Source organism: Rhinolophus sinicus, linkage group LG01 (genome assembly GCF_036562045.2).
Source record: "Rhinolophus sinicus isolate RSC01 linkage group LG01, ASM3656204v1, whole genome shotgun sequence".
Classification (NCBI taxonomy): domain Eukaryota; kingdom Metazoa; phylum Chordata; class Mammalia; order Chiroptera; family Rhinolophidae; genus Rhinolophus; species Rhinolophus sinicus.
In genome coordinates this window covers 44,385,510-44,393,426 of record NC_133751.1, presented here as the reverse complement: position 1 = coordinate 44,393,426, position 7,917 = coordinate 44,385,510, and the positions used below count along the sequence as shown (strand labels likewise).

Here is a 7,917-nt window from a genome sequence, read left to right as displayed (position 1 = left end):
ATTTCCCGCAACCTTTTCTGGAATAGAATGTTTTAGTACTCTCCACTGGGTTTTCTTACATACCAGTCACTTGTTCTTCAACTAATAATCTTAACCCAACCACCTCTGGAAGCCCCATAATATCTGTTAAGTGGTAGTGCCCAAGAACAAGACAGAAACAAATCTAAAGTGGGCTTTGGAGTCAATCCAATCTGGGTTCCACATAAGGCTCTGCCACTCCCTATGGGACTCTAGATACATTACTTAATCTCACTAAGCCTCTGTTTCCTTATCTGTAAAATGGGGATACAACACATATTGTAAGGTCATTATGAGAATTAAGTAGGATATAAGAAAGCAGAGAGCCTGGTACTTAATAGGCACTCCTCAAATAACAATTTCCCTTTGTTTCCTCCTAAAAAAGACAATAATAAGGTGAGGATTTAATCATTAAAACATATAAACAGTTACAGATGCTCATATCCCAATCAATTTTTCTGACACTTTGATACGTAGACGATTTGACATTTCTTTCCTTTCTTCCCAATGGAAAAAAAGCAGGCTACATTAGGAAAAATGAAAATTTGGGGGACAGCCCTCATCATCACAGCCTCACGACTGTTTTCCATTTTTGTTATGGTCTGGCTTTATACAAAACGGTCACATTTTTTCACAGTCGCCATCAGGGTGTGCTTATCATGGCATCATCTCTTTTCAGGTACTAAGAGATTTATTCCCCGGGATAATGGGAAGCTGCTGAAGAAGACGGAATAGACGACTGCGGAGGTGTTGAAGTTCTCTTATGATATTGTTCAAATCTTTCTGCAGCACAGAAACTCCACAAAGAACTCCTCTGCAGTTTTCGTTACCCAGGGCTATTTCTTTAAATCCTTTGACGTCAGAGAAGGAATGCTATAGCAACAGTCTGTCAAACTGGAATTAACTCAGAAGAAAGATGGGGGTGGAGAGAGGAAAACTGCTCCCGGCGGGTACTGACTTCAGAGGAAGCAAATTGGGTAGAGGCATTCACTTAATGACATTTTAAACATAATACATCCAGAGAAATATGAAAAAAGTTGGTTGAGATGCATATGATGTTTAACTCATGCAGAGAAGAGCGACTTGACAGTGTTATCTGGAAGGCCTGGTTTCATCAGTGACAATAGTAACAATAACTTCCAAGTATTGATCACTTATTTACAGGCAGGCTCGGTGTGGACATCATCTCACTTAATATTTTAGCACCTTTATGAGGCAAGTATCATTATCCCTATTTTCCAACGACGAAATTGAGGCGCTGAGACGGGATGCAGCCGCACAGCTAGCCATGATAGAACTGGGACCTCAATGCAATTTTGTTATGACTCTGGGCTTCAGTTTACTTTCTTATATTTAGCATTCCACAATATTAAATCCAAACGGGGCCCTGGGGTCTTCTAACTCAGACCCCTTATTATGCCTCCTGAGGCTTATGCGGTACCAGGAAGGAAACTGGCCGCACCACTTGGGCGCTACTCAGAAGTATGAACCGGCGTCCAGGCGCCACGCCGACAAGAAAACGAAACTGCCGGGAATTCATGTTTTTCTTCTTTAGCAGGAAACCAGAGAGAAATAGGAAGCAGAAGCTGCTCTCGGTGCAGGCTCCCTTCGCCCCTCGCCCAGGCCAAGCGCGCTCCATTGCGCGCGCCCGCGGCGCGTCCTCGCCCGGCCCGCGCGCCTCGTGCCTCGTGCCTCGCGCCTCGAGCCACGTCCCCGCCCCAGCCCCTGCGCGCTGCGGAGTTGGCTGCTGGGTGTGGCCGGCGGATCTCGGCGGTGCGCTGAACTCCGCGCGCCCGCTCCGAACGCCAGGGGCTGCAGAGTGCCCAGCGGACTCAGGCAGCGTCGGGTCGACCTGGGCCGGAGCTCACGCCAGGTAGGCGATGGTCGCGCAAGCTGAGGCTGGTGGGTGCGTCCCGCAGGGGATCCCCGGCGTCCCGCAGGGGGCGTGAGGCCCCGCGGAACCCGGCCCGGTGGTGGCGCAGGACTGGCTGGATCCCTCCTGGTTCGGGGACAGAGGGCTCCGAGCAGCAGACCCTGCCAGGGAGAGACGGGGCTCCCGCGCCTTGGTCGCGCTCTGCTCCCGCGCGGGACTGGTCACTCGGCCGCCGCCTCCACCACTTCCTGGGCCCCTCGGTCCACTGGCTCTGGGAAGCAAGGGGGCGGTCAATATCCCTGGTCTCAGGACCCCCAGGTTCCTCCTCTCTACGCCCCTAACCCCCTCTGGGGGACGGAGAGGGAGCTCGTGTTTACACCGAATGTAGCAGTTATTCGGGACTGCCCAGAAGGGTTGTTGCCTGGACAGCTCTGGGAAAGTTCATAAAAGTTCTCCACTGGGTACTAAAAATGATCCAGTGGTTTCGTGTTAAATTTGTTTTGGAAATGATATGATGCCCAGCATTTTGGGGGTAGGGTGGGCAGATTACTAGATTTTGAATACTTGTAAGTTCAGTACATGACAAAATGTTTTCCATTTCTCTCCACATTTCTGCTTCAAAACACAAATGACTGTCTTGTATTTCGATGTTTATTGCTGTTCAGTAAGGGAAGATTGAATTTCTAAAAGTTTTAAAACAGCCTTTCATTTGTTTATAGAAGCAATGCTTTGTTATTTGCATCTCAGTCTCTTCCCCATTCTCCCACTCCTTCCTTTTCTCTTTTAGTAAAGGATGTGGATGCATCCCTCTGCCTCTCCACCACTGGCAGAATAGCTTGGCATGTGGATTAGCACCCTATTGGGAGGTTTTCGAATTTAATTGTTGATGAGATCGCTTTGTTATCAGCCCATCTCAGTGTTGCAAACTAAGACTGTGACCTTTAAGTACATCTTGTAGAATAGAGATAGAGCACACACTGCTTATTTAAGATGAAAGAGAAGTCATATCTAGTCTGCAAGGAAAACGATGCTCGGTATACCCCAAATTGCAGGCTTTGAGTCTCTTTGACATTGCACATTTCAAGATTTCAGTATGGGGCTTTTGGATTATTACTGATCCTAGGCTCTGTTGATGTAAGAACAGCCAAAGCTTTAGAGAATTTTTATAAGAGTTTATTTGAGCTTATTTGAGCCAAACTGGTGACATGCTGGGAAGCAAGATCTCAAATGCCCTGGAGAATGACAGTTTTATAGTTTCTTTTATATATTTGGGATTAAGGAGGGAACATATTATGTGAACCTGTGGGAGAAAGCAAGGCAGGGAAATCTCTAATTGGATTAAGGGTAGTTAACAAGATTGTGTGCTCTATTGAGAGGGTCTGAAAAAGAGGCATTTCAAAGGTGTGATACCTAAACGCACAAAAACAATGGACAGGGCTTGCTGAAGACAAAGATAACCTTTTACTAGGTAAGTTAGAGGCCTGAGGTGTAACTACCCACCATGACCTGCCTAGTTAGGAATTTCTGATCAGATCACCCTGTGAGGTTACTCTTGTTTAAATTTATTACAGAGCTCTTTTTTTTGTCCACAGCCCTGAAAGTTTATTGTATATCTCAGCATTTGGTTAAAGATCACTTTAAGATTTTCCTTGTTGCATTTTGGTTTGTAGATGAATTTGAAACTGAAATAGAACTTAACATGTTATTTTATTAAACGTGGTTAACTCTCTTGTGTGTACACATTTATAAAATTATAAAATTAGTCAATATGGCTTGTGATCTATTTAGGTTCATCTATTTGTGAGCCATAGGCATTATTTAGGAGATTAGTCTGAGTCATTTTTCTTTGTTAACCTGTAGAATTGCTTCTTGTAGTATTTTTTCCAGCTTTATTGAGATATAAGTGACATATAACATTGTGTAAGTTTAAGGTATACAACTTGATGACTTGATACATGTATATATTGCAAAATGATTACTACAATAAGGTTAGTTAACACATCCATCACCTCACATTATTACTTTTGTGTGGATGTGGAGGGTGAGGGCATTTAAGATCTACTTTCTTTGCAACTCCCAAGTATATAATGCTGTACTGTTAACTATAGTCACTATGGTGTACGTTAGATCCTCAGAACTTATTCATCTTATAACTGGAAGTTTGTAGCATTTGATCAACATCTCCCCAGGATTGTTTCTTTGAAATCATTGGTGCTTCAGTACGCCAGTACATATTTTTATGCTTTAAAAATAGACTCTGGGACATTTTGAAAATTGAGAATTGGAAGTAAGTGTTGGACATTTTTCTGTCCTTACCAAATACTGCCTGAGATGTTGTGATTTCTCTGATTTCTCTCCGGCACGTTATTGAAGTAGAGTGACTGAATAATTTCTTTACCTTTGCTGACTGGTTTAATCTGCATTTATTATAGGAACATCTGTTTATTGAACAACTGTTCTGCATCAGGGGTGATACATTGTTCTATTTATATCGCACAGTAATTTGGCAAAGGAGGCATTATCCAGTTTTACAGGTAAGGAAACTGCCGTTGAGAATGCCAGTGGTTATGTAGCTGTTAAGTAACTCAATTGGGATTCAAGGTCAGACCTGTCTGTCTCTAAAGTCCATGTTCTGTCCTCTGTGCCACATTGACTTAGAGCCAGGGCATGAGGCATGATCCTCAGTTATTCACATACATTATTAGCATATTTGTACATTTTCTAGTACATGCTCGAGACATGGCTTTGTTTTTCCAGGGTGATCATTACTATTCATCTGTGTTGTTATACAGATCCTCACATAAGCCATTCTTCTCTTGCCTCTCTTTTCCTGGTTAAATGTCTAGCTCAGAGTTCAAAACCTCCCTATTGCTAGGGCAGAATTTCTTCCATTGACATTAATAGGTAGTGAAAGCTTAATTATTCTTGCAAAATAATAACCCCATTGTAATGTGGGTTCTCTAGAGTCATAGATATAACTGTCATTAATGTGGAAGGTTACAAACAGGAAGGCAATTTATTTTGGATTATGGGAACCCTTAGATATCCCTAAAATTAAACCAGAAAATATTTTGACAGTTATTTCCCTTGTAATTTTTCTGTCCCTCCCACAGCTTCAATTTCAGTTTCTGTGGAATTATTTACATTATTACACAAACATTCTGTGATGTCTCCCATCTTAAAGTTCTCCCTTGATCCAGTATTCTGCCCCATTTCTCTGCTCCACTTGTAGAAAGTATAATTTTTTGACAGAACAAAAATAAATACAGGAGAGATAACTAGAAACTAGTTACCTACAGGGCTGGGTAGGAACAGAGTAAAAGGGATGATGGAAGGAATGACACTGTTCTGATTATACCTTTTTGTATAGTTTTGAGTTTTGGAAACTTGTTAATGTTTTACATATTCAAAAATAAAATTAACAAGGTTGGGAGAAAAAAAAAGCCTCCAAAATTGAATACAAGAAACAAATGAACCAACTATATTTCAATGAATAACATCAACTCTCTGAGGGGGAAAAAAAAAGAATTAAGTATGTTTTAGGACTTTTACTATATACCTTTAATCTAAAGATAAAAAGGGCTGCCAAAAAAATCTTGAACCCTGTAGTAGGCTGTTATTTATAGTGGTAGAGACATAGCAGTTCTTAAACTCTTTTGTGTATATTGTAGGATTCAGCAAATAAGTAAATTTATTGATATTTTTGGAGCTGGAGTTTTTACTGTGGGAGAAGGGAAATAAAATTATGAAATGGAAGAAGACATTGAAGAACTCCCTGGTGTTGGACTGGAATTAGAGTTATCAATATGAACTTGTGCTAAACATATACATACATACATATACATACAAATAAACATATATTTCCTAGCTCCTAATGGAAGGGCCTAGAAACAATGACACCCTAGTAACAGTGAGCATAACTACCATGTTTCCCTGAAAATAAGACCTAGCTGGACAATCAGCTCTGATGCGTCTTTTGGAGCAAAAACTAATATAAGACCCAGTCTTATTTTACTATAATATAAGCCCGGGTCTTATATAAGATTGGGTCTTATATTTATTTTTGCTCCAAAAGATGCATTAGAGCTGATTGTCCGACTAGGTCTTATTTTCGGGAAAACACGGTAGAGCCCAGATCTAAATGGCTGGTTCCAGAGCTGGGGCAAGGAAAGTATAAGATGAGCCTACCATCTTGATTTCTGGTCAAGATGGTAGAGTAGGTAAACACTGCTCACTTTCTCTCAGGACCACATCAATTACAACTAAACCACAGAACAACCATTACTGAGAATCATCTGAAGTCGAGCTGAACTGAAGTCCTACAACTACGGACATACAGAAGAAGCCACCTTGAGACTGGTAGGAGGGTCAGAGACGCAGAACAGGCTGGTACCACACCTGCATGTGATCGTTAAAAATAGGGAGGGATATCTCAGCTGTGGAGGTCCCCCCTTGAGGAGCGAGGGGTCCCAGCCCCTCCCCAGCCCACAGTTTCAGTGCTGGAGAGAGAAATCCCCATAATTTCTGGCTGTGAAAACCAACAGAGATTATGGCTGAGTGAAACAGAGGGCAGCTGCACTCCCAAGCTCTCCTCTTAAAGGGCCCAATGCATGGACTTACTCGCTGGTGGACTTATTCACTCTGAGCTACAGCTGCTGGGGCAGCAGCTCAAAAGGCGCCAGGGACATACGAGGAAGAACTGAGTTGTCTAGCTTCAGGGTGAGGGCTGGAGCGGCAGCTCCGGACGGAGGAGCTGGTGGAAGCCATTGTTTCTTTGTTAAGCCCTCCTCCTGCCTGTGTGCAGATGCAGACAGATGCCACATCTGCATCTCCATCAAAGTGGCTGTCACCTTTCATCTGCTCTGCCCTAGTGACTCCCTGAGACCACACCTCACCCAACTTTCAGGCATACCCACACTGCTTCCAGTGGCTTTTCTGTATAAACGGCCTGCCTAGGCTCATGCTTCAGAATTTCCTAAAATCTCACAGAGGTTCAAAACCCAAACAAACAGCATCTGGCTTCAGCATGTCCTGTAACTCTAGGTGAGAAGCCCTAAGCCCGGCACTAGTGACAACTGTCCTTGTTTCATGGCTTGGCTTCCAAAGGCACCTCCAAATACAGTGCGGGTGGCAGCCATCTCTGGATTGCTTTGTGGCTCATGCCAGGTGGCCCTGGGCAGACCACAGACTGTGGCTGAATTTGGCCTGCAGTGGGCCCCCTTCCTGGAGGCCCCAGGTCTGCCAGCTTCAGATTGGGCAGACCATCACCCAGCCACCTCCAAGGACGACACACCCAAAGGAAAGACTGGACATTCACCAGAGCCCTGTTAAAGTGAACCCTGCTCTGTAGGGTCAGCCCCTGCACAGCAGCTCCTTCATTATAGTCACAGCCAGTCCTCACAACCAATCAGACTGAGGGTCAGTCCCTTCCATTGATGTGCAAATAGCAATAAAGTCTTAACTACAACAGAAGGGCACATACAACCCACCAGATACCTGACTCTGGTGACCAGGGAGACTGTACCACTGAGTCCCACAGGACATCTACTACATAAGCCACTCTGCTAAAACCAAGAGGCATAGCAGCTCTACGTAGAAACAAATGCAGGGAGGCAGCCAAAATGGGGAGACAAAGAAACATTTCCCAAATAAAAGAACACAACAAAGCTCTAGAAAATGAACTAAACAAAATAGAGACAAGCAATTTACCAGATGTAGAGTTCCAAACACTGGTTATAAAGATGCTCAGTCATCTCAGGGAGAACAAAGAGATAGGAAACATAAAAATGGAGATAGAAAACATGAAAAAGAACCAGTCCGAAATAAAGAATAGAATAATGGAAATGAAGAATATATTACAGGGAATCAACAGTAGATTAGATGATGCAGAGAATGAAATCAATGACTTAGATGATAAGGTAGCAGAAAACACACAAACAGAACAGCAAAAAGAAAAAGGAATCCAAAAGAATGAGTAGAGTTTAAGGGGCCTCCAGGATAACATCAAGCATACCAACATTTGCATC

At 43.2% G+C, this 7,917-nt stretch overlaps 1 protein-coding gene across 2 annotated transcripts in view; it reads left to right on the top strand.

The window, feature by feature from the left end:
* The first annotated feature begins 1,594 nt into the window (after positions 1–1,594).
* GNB4 (G protein subunit beta 4) overlaps positions 1,595–7,917 on the top strand; it is a 39,808-nt gene continuing 33,485 nt past the window's right edge. Inside the window, exons 1-2 of one of the 2 annotated variants that reach the window (XM_019751977.2) lie at positions 1,595–1,891; positions 4,324–4,425. The gene's annotated coding sequence lies outside the window, so the exon portion shown is untranslated. The remainder of the gene's footprint in view (positions 1,892–4,323; positions 4,426–7,917) is intronic. The other variant, XM_019751987.2, reaches the window with a different exon arrangement.